At 23.6% G+C, this 9,465-nt stretch overlaps 1 protein-coding gene across 1 annotated transcript in view; it reads left to right on the top strand.

Annotated features, from left to right (window-relative positions):
• LOC114131757 (neuroligin-4, X-linked-like) overlaps positions 1–9,465 on the top strand; it is a 502,436-nt gene that overhangs the window by 99,828 nt on the left and 393,143 nt on the right. The gene's annotated exons all lie outside the window — the stretch shown is intronic.

Genomic DNA, 9,465 nt, shown 5'->3' with positions numbered 1-9,465 from the left:
CGTCATTATAATTTATTATTGCTTTATGAAAAAAAAAAAAAGTATAAACGCGACCCACGAGCGTAACGTTTCCCCCGTTGTGTGTGTTTATTCCTTACTTCATGGCGAGTCCTGTGTCACGTATATAATATTATTATTTTAACGCCCGCTTTCGCCCGAGACTTCGGACGAACGTCCTTTGAACTCGAGCATTCCCGTCGATTGAGGGAACGATACCCACGCGGCAGATCGGATCTCACCGCAATAGGTGCTCGAAATTATAGGTACTACGCGTATATATTTGATAATAATATTAATTATTATACTATATATACATAAATTGGTATGCCGTTTTGTTCCGTGACTCCTGCACTTCGCGATACATCGCGGTTATAACGAGCAACTACATCGATTTATTTCGTTTCCTCTAAAATAGAAATCGCATTAACTTGTTTCCGTGAAAATAAATACTGGCAATAAAAAAAAAAAATAAACGTTTTTATTCGCGGTGCTACAACGATTTCTCATCGTTGCTGTTCTCTTAACGAAATAAGTACACTAATATTCTTTTATTTTGTTTTCTACGAAAAGTAATACCTATTCTTTATATACAAGTCTTGTTTTAAGTAATTCGCAACGTTTTCAATAAACGATTGTACCCAGTATCGAGAACACGTGAGCTATAATATTTATACACTTTTATTATATAGTATAATAATTGATATTAATGTCGTTAAAGTTGAAGTGTTTTCCGTAGATGTGGTTCAATAAAAAAGTGAAATGTTCCTATACTCGATTTATTTTATTTATATAACAAAAAAGTTGGAGCATTGTATCCACATGACCACATATAGTATGCTAGAAGTATTATAAGGACAAGACATTCTGACCATTTTTATTATGGTGTATACCCGTTAGTCTTATGTAACCCGTGTGTAGTACAGTAGTGGTTGGTATAATAATTGTAAGTAAAAAGTAAATGTCATAAAATTAAAAAAAATGTATATTTCTAAAGATTGATGTCATCTTTAGTGTTCCACAAGGTGATTACCTTTCTCTTCTTTTATTTAATGTATTTATATAAATTATATTGGCTATTCAATTAATATTAATTTTTTGCTGATCACATTAACATTTTTAAAGCCATTAATTTACTTACTGATGACGCCGAGTAGCGACTAGCGAGTAACTCCAGAATGATTTAATGAGTTTTAATAATAATTGGTGTAAATGAAGTAGTATTTTTAAATATCAATGAATATCTAACAATTACTTTTCCAAACTTGTTTTTTAACTATAATTTAAATAATATTTTTCTTTCTTGTATACGAATTCGGCCAAAAGACCCTGTATAATATACTATTGTTATTTGTTTATGTTATGTATAGTGTATATATACTATTAAACTGTATAGTTTATTATAAACATTTTATAAAACTGTATTTTTATATTTTTGTTTACGTGGTTTTGAAGAGGATATTACATATAAAGCCATAAAGGAAATCTAATAAAAAGAACGAATAGGTAGGTTTATTAATTCAAAAGTACAAAATAAATAAATATTCTATTTCAATTCACCGTCAAATTGCAATTCCCTAATGAATTTAACACATTAACTTTCATATAACAATAATTTATAATTCTACACCACAATATATGTATGGTACTGTATTTAATTTTTTTTTAAATTTGTTTAAAAAAAAAAATGGCAAATAGGTACTTAATTGATCTGCTATTATACTATTGTATATTATTCTTAGTACCTTATCGTTAAGTCAGTCACAATAATTAAAGTATTAAATTTTAATTCAATGAAAATCATTGTCTGTCTCTATTATTAAGTGAATTGTGTATACCTATTAATATATATATTTTTTATTGCTATTATAGTAATTTATTTGACTATTATTTATATAATAATAGGATATTTAATTAGTTTTTGTCGAAAATATTGCAATTATTATATATTAAAATAATTGTATTTATAAAACATATAGGTATCTATCATTGTTACTTTTGAGTCAATATCGACTGCGCGGTATAACGAAGATTAGGTTTCTTATATAAGTATACAGTATCTTAAAATTAATCTAAATATTTTGAAAATGTTATTGTGTATAAGAATAGCAATTATCAATACATGTAAAAGTTTCAAGTTTCCGTAAATAATATTTTATTTTAAATTACGACAAAATAACTAAAATCGTTATTCTGTTAAAATATTAAATTTCAACCAAATTTGAATTATTAAAATTTCTATAACAAAAATTATAACTAAGTATCTTTATTGTTTTTAAATATCTAAAAGAACTATTAATATGCAGAGATCTATTATTACATTTTAAAACTTTTTAATTGAGCTAATTTTTTGATTAACTTTAATCAATTTTAAGAAAACTTCTGAAAAAAAAAAACTAAAATAATTTGATTGTTCAAAGTACTTATAAATAGTTTAAGTTTTTTAAGAATTTCATCGATTATATCCTATGATTCATAGGTGATTAAGTAAAAATGACATGTATCAAGTTTCCACGATTAATATTTTTTTTATTACTACAAAAACACTAATATCATTTAAAAACTAACAAGATAACATAATCGTTAATTCACACATGAATATATCCAATATTGTTAAAATTTAAATTTTAGATACTTATCAAAAAATACTTGGAATTACGCTCAACTTTTGCTAAAAAAACTTATAAGAAATATTTTATTAAATTTTTAAACTTAAGGTATGAATATTTAATCATATTTTATGATTTTTATCCACCAAAATAATCTGCAAATCATGATGATTTTATAAAAATTTGAACTTTAAATGTTTATAAAAAAATATTGTGACAATGTATTTTTGATATTTTTATTTAGTATATGAACATTATGAACTTCTTAAGAACAACCTCGTAAAATGTCTAAGATTTCTTGAACCAAAATTAAAATTATAGCATAAATCAAAAAATGTTTTAAAATATTCATAGTAAAAAAATAAATAATTTTTTTAAAATTATTTCATATTTATTGAGTGATAATATAAGACGTAATATATGAATATTCATGAATAATTTCTAATTTTTACATTTTTGAGTTAAAAAAAAAAAACATACCGATTTCGTCGATTCTTGGTTTTGCTTAAAAACTCCTACTTTTCATTGGTTATTCTTTTTTTGTTATTCAAGATTACTTTGAAAAGTACTAGAGTTCTTTTATTTTGGTCAACTAAAGTGTCGAGTAGATCTAATTTATAGGTAGGTATACATATATTGTATGAACTTAATAATGTTTAACACACCTACTTAATTTTTATAATATCCAAAACGTAATAGAATCTAACTTTCAATTATAGTATTACTGTATTAGTATGTATACTGTACACTGTACAGTGTATAAAATAATAATTATATGTTACTTTACGGGTTTTTAATATGACTTTTATTTGAATGAAAATTGTTATAGATTGCATTGTATTATAATATAAATTAAAGTGCATGGATAAATGTAAGTTACAGAATAAAGAAAATAGTTTTAGAGCATGTGTTGAGCACTATATCCTGTTTTATTTTTTTTTTAATTCATGTGGTGATGTTTTGGGCTATTTTTTTTTTTTTTAATCATATGATGATTGGAAATGATATGAGTAGCATATATTATGCATATGCAGCATATGCATATGATATACTATACGTAAATAATTTTGAATTATGTAGTTGTGTGCTCGCATCTGTCCAGTTATATCACGTTTACTTATATGATGTTAAGTATTATACACTTAAAACTTTTCTTTGTAGGTACTAACAAGTGGTCATCTACTGACCCAAGAACGACAATTGAATTTCTAAAAAAATCCTGTAATACATACTTAAGAGTATTAACTATTAAGACGACTAATATTATAATTTATTGGTATTTCTGATTAAACATAATTGATTTTTATTATTTTTGATTTTGTATGAGTTGTGTTACCTAGATATTCAATGTAAAGAATATTTAAGAGATTTTGTCACTTTAAACGATATAATATGACGTATTAATACCTTAGTCCATGACACATGTGGCCGAGTCTCACAGTTATATGTGTTCGACAGGAATTTTTGAAAACTTAAACAGTTTTACACATTTATACTAAGACATTATCGAGTTTTTGCGCAACTCGCAAACACCATTAAGTAAGAAATGTTTCTACAGTCAGTGATCAAGTTTTCTAATGTCGGAATCAATACTTATGTCGTTTGATTATAATCATATCTTAAAATCTATTCATTTTTTAACTACAATAATCTGTATTAAAACTAGATAAATTTTCTTTAGACATTAAATAACAGCATTTTTTTAATGACCAATTTTATTGACTTTTTTTTTAAAGTAAACTATGCCATTTATTTGTAGGGTAATATTAATTGACGTTTACGTAATATTAGAAGCTATATTATATGAAATGGAAAATAAACTGAGATATTAGGTATAAATTCATTGGTTATAAAAATGTTATCCACAAGATTAATTATTACTATGGTATAATAAGGTATAGGTTTTTTAATTTAAATATTTCTAGCATTACAATTTTCAATGTTTACTGTATATTCATTTTTTTTAAACTTGATTTATTTTTTTTTTGTTAATTTATGTAACGTAAGCTTCACAAGCTATTTTCAAATAATTTTTAATTTGACAATACAGCTTTGGTCTATAAAAATTAAAAATGCAACCCGATATGTTTCAAAATAATAGGTTTTTGATAAACAATCAATTCCGTATATGATTTTGTGTTTTTCTCTAATTTGAATATCAAGTAGACTAAATGAAGAGAATAATAACAATAATAATAAAAAATACAAATCGTAAACTTTCTCTAAACACAACACCACCTACCTAAATTTTTTTATTTCGCAAGAAGTCAGTAAATATATACATATTTTTTGAATATCTATATGAGTCATTATTTTTCATCACAAATATTACTATTATTACGAAATGACGTCATCAAATAAAACTGATTAACTGAATTTAAATTTCAAATTATAATAATACATAATGATTGTAACTTTTATATTTTAATGCACGATTCATATTTTATTACAAACAGTAAAAATCTATTAGTTTTAGCAACAATCAATATAATATAAATAATAAATACATATATACTTATATATGTATATATATATATTAACGAATGTAGGTAAAATATTTATAATTATATGAGGTGGGTAGAATAATGATAAATTAAATTTTGTTTTCATATTCCGTATTTTACTTAATTATATTATACTACTACTGTTAACTAATAAGTGTGTTGTGCGTATATAAAATGTTCATTTTAGGTTGTACCTACATTTTTTACTTGAACAATTATATATAGCAGTAGATATGTAAGTGATAGCATTGTGATGTAGGTACTTGATTTAATATTCATCAGTCATCTACTCATCTATTTCTCTTTGACCTTTAGATACTTGACGTTCGAATAAATACCACAAAGATTACTGGAACTTAAAATAAAATATGATTATAAAAATTGAAATTTGAATAAAATTAAAGCTTCTTAAAATACTTTTTATCAAAATTATTTCTGAGATAACCGTCTTTGTTATTTATTAAATCTTCAAATGCCAAAATTTTCTTTATAAAACTGTAGCTTTTTATTGGATAGGCCATATCATTGTTTTATATCATTTTAAAATAACAAAAATGATTATATATTTAAATTGAAATGGCCAATCTTAATAATTCTTAAGTTAGTCACATTAATTCAGATACATATAGGTTCTTATGCTAACTACAAAAAAACTACCAACAAAAATATCATTAACTAAACAATATTAATTTTACCAAGATATATTAGTATATTTTCACCGAGACATATAAATTAGAATTATATCTACGTATCTATACATGTTCCAAATAATAAAATAGTTATAAAAATTATTTACTAACAATTATAAAGAAATATGTATTTTATCAATATGTATTTAAAAATATATTGATACAAATTTCACAATTTTATATTTTATCAATTGCCAATATAATAATGTATTTGTAGTCATGATTTTTAAATACGGACATTAAATATTAAAATTATTGTTTATTAGGTTCAACAGTATATTATTATTACTGTATGATTTTTATCATCCGACATGCAATATGTCAAATCACTCACGTTGTATTATACTAATAAATCAAAACACATATAATTAAAACACAATCACTTTATTATTGTTTTGTTCTACCACATCACACAATCACTGTTGAAAAATTCATTTTCTATTGGTTGTATTACAATAATAATTTATATTTACTTAATTATTGGAAAGTGAAGACATTTACTCAAAAATAAAAAAAATGTTTTAAATAATTCATTCCTTTGAAACAGCACGAACAAAGGACGTTTCGTTTAAATGAAAATTGCCTAGAGACTATCAGGATCCCAATATAATTACGCGCGATGTAATGTAACCCCAACACCACACGTAACATGCACACCACTATAATCTTGCACGTGTTTTAGTGTTTAATACGGGTTGAAGGTTTAAAACCATTATAAAAGGATAGTCAATGTTAGTTATGTACTTATATTTAGTTGGGAGCAACAAAATTCTAGTCTCCGACTTGCTGCTTTTCATCCCATCTGTCATCCCATCTGCATCATTGGACAACAGTAGATGGCTATAAAAATATAATATAATTTAGAAATTAGGATATATACTCATAATTTCTTTCGCAGCATATAGATAATTAGTTGCAAGTAAACCGTAAATGTAGTACAAGATACACGTTGTACGTAATAAATTGTTATACATTTATATTAACTCAAAATACAAACATAATGATACATCTATTACGTCCTCGTGAGTGCAAAATTCAATAAATTCAACAAATCCCAGAAATTGTTGTCTTAAAGTAATGAAAGAACGATTTTTGACAAGGAAATTCGCATTTTAGTTCACAATAAAATTTGGAATTCCAATCGAATTAAATGTCGTGCACAGTGTGCAAACATATACAGAAATGCTATATACCCAAAACCAAATATTTAGTGCTCTAAAAAGTAATCTATAATACATTATATTGTCAAATACATTGTCAGAATACTCCGAATGTTAGACAATCTAATTAAAAACTTAACAATTTTTAATCAGCTTTGAAAGATGTTTTATAATATATAAAGACGAGCCTAGTATTTTTTCTTGTAGTCAGATTCATATTGTGTATAATTCAAATGTAGTGTTGTACAAATATTGTCTATAATAAAGAACAAATAAGTGATAGAACTTTTATCTAATTAAGTTAATAAATAAAAGATGACCACGTTTATCTAGATAAAAAACGAATAATTTAAAACTTGTATTTTATAAAATAGAATTTTGTTGTAAATATAATAACAATATTAATTTACATTTTTATACTTTGAAATACGTATGTATAGTATAAATACAAACGCACATCGATGTTTGTAAATAATGAACTATATATTGCAAAAGAACTATTAAAATATTAAAACTAAGAATGTACACCTTATCTGAAGAAAAAAAATCATGTAGAAATAAAATTGAAAATGTTGTCACAAAAAATAATGTAGATAACTTATCTTGGATAATTATTTAATTTAAATAGATGGATAAAAATATGTGCATTAAACTATTTTTATCTAAACAATGCACAAAACTCAAAATGTTCATGGTTTAGTATACAAATAATTAAATTATCATAAAATCTTAAATTAAAATAGAAAAACTAGAATTAAGTTTAGTTTGAATAAATATTTCAAATTTCAATAGTTTAACCTTTTTACATACAATAAAAAATGTTCGATATTTAAGGATAAAATATTGAATTAAATTTAACCAGTAAATTTTTACATAATGAAACTAATCCTCGTAAATAATGTAAAGAAAATATAAAACGTAAGACAAGAAAACAATTTTAAGATTTTAATTAAATATTTAAAAATCTTATGGATAGATATATAATAATTTTTACAGTTTACAGAAAAAAAAATGTATTTTAATTTATTGATCTCTTCTGTTTTATTACCAACATTGTTTCCCTTTTAGCTTTATTTTAACAAATAATTATTGCTAAAAACGTAATAAATAAAACCATAACACAATGGGTTTTATTATTTTTATTACATGTACGTATATTTTATTGTACATCATACTTCTAAATTTTATGTAAATAACCCATATTTATTTATTATTATTTTTTTTTTAGTATTATGTTGTTTTAAATGATGATGAAAGTTATTGAAACATTTGTTTGTAATATATATTTTTTTAATATTCAGTGTGTAGGATGTAGTATACCTACGTATTTATTTTCAAAATTAGAAATAAAATATAATTGGGCTTAACCTAAAATATATTATTAAAACAAATTATTATTTATTACCTATTTATTAAAGTATTTTAAAATTTTTTTGCAAAATTGTATAGTATCACTATGTTATTCAGTTTTTATTAATTGTATTGAAATACATGTTTCTATTTAATAAGTTCGTATTTTTAAAAAAACTATTAGTTTATTTCATCAGCTGCAGTTAGTCACTTGCTATAAAGTTTAAAATGAGTCGTTACTTTCTAAATCAACGTTTTAGAATTATTTTACGAACTTATTTTTTTCAAAGTGCATGTACCTACAAACTAATAAAAATATCTTAATTCGTATTTATAATGTGTATTCTGTTAAAAAAGAGTTTTTTCTTAATCGCTAATACATACAATAAACACTCACTTGATATTTGCGTGAAATTCAAATAATTATCAATATCCAAATAATAGCCAATAGACTACCTACTCAACTTACAAAATTCTCTCAAATTTAAAAAAATATTATAATTTAAACAATTTTACGCATTCGTAAGGTTAAATTCGTAATACTATTATTATTACCTAACGATAGTTTTTTTTTTTTTTTAATATAAGTGAGAGAATAAAGATTATAATAAAGTTATTATTATATTAATATTTTTAAAATTTAAAATGATTTAGCTGAAGGAGATTCAGTAGATAGTATTTTATTTTTAGTTTTTCAGAAAATTAATATTAAAGTACCTATAATATTATAGAAATGTATTTAGATAAGGAGAATTTAAATTTAAAAATTACCACTTTAATAAAAAGGCAAAAGCAATAAACCGCCACAGCGTTTGTTTTATAAATAAGCTTCCATCAATTTAAACAACATAACTGTGAAATATACAAAAACCATTCGTAGGCTACACACCCCATTCTAATGGATATAGTTAATTATGTCTCTGCTTAATAATAATGTTTGTTTCAAAAACATAAATTTCACTTAAAAGTGCAGCAAACCGATGTTCTGCTGAGTGAAATCCGTTGTCATAACAGTATAGTATACATACAGATTACAGGTACAGTTGAACAACGATTTTTTTTTTAAAGGATCATGGGATTTTACTCGATGTTAATAAATAATTTTGACAGACTGATTACCCAATTCGGTATAACCTCGCGTTTAGAATTACATTCC

This window comes from Aphis gossypii, chromosome 2 (assembly GCF_020184175.1).
Source record: "Aphis gossypii isolate Hap1 chromosome 2, ASM2018417v2, whole genome shotgun sequence".
NCBI classification, from domain to species: Eukaryota; Metazoa; Arthropoda; class Insecta; order Hemiptera; family Aphididae; genus Aphis; species Aphis gossypii.
The sequence above is the reverse complement of the archived record's forward strand: the minus strand, read 5'-3'. Positions and strand labels throughout refer to the sequence as shown.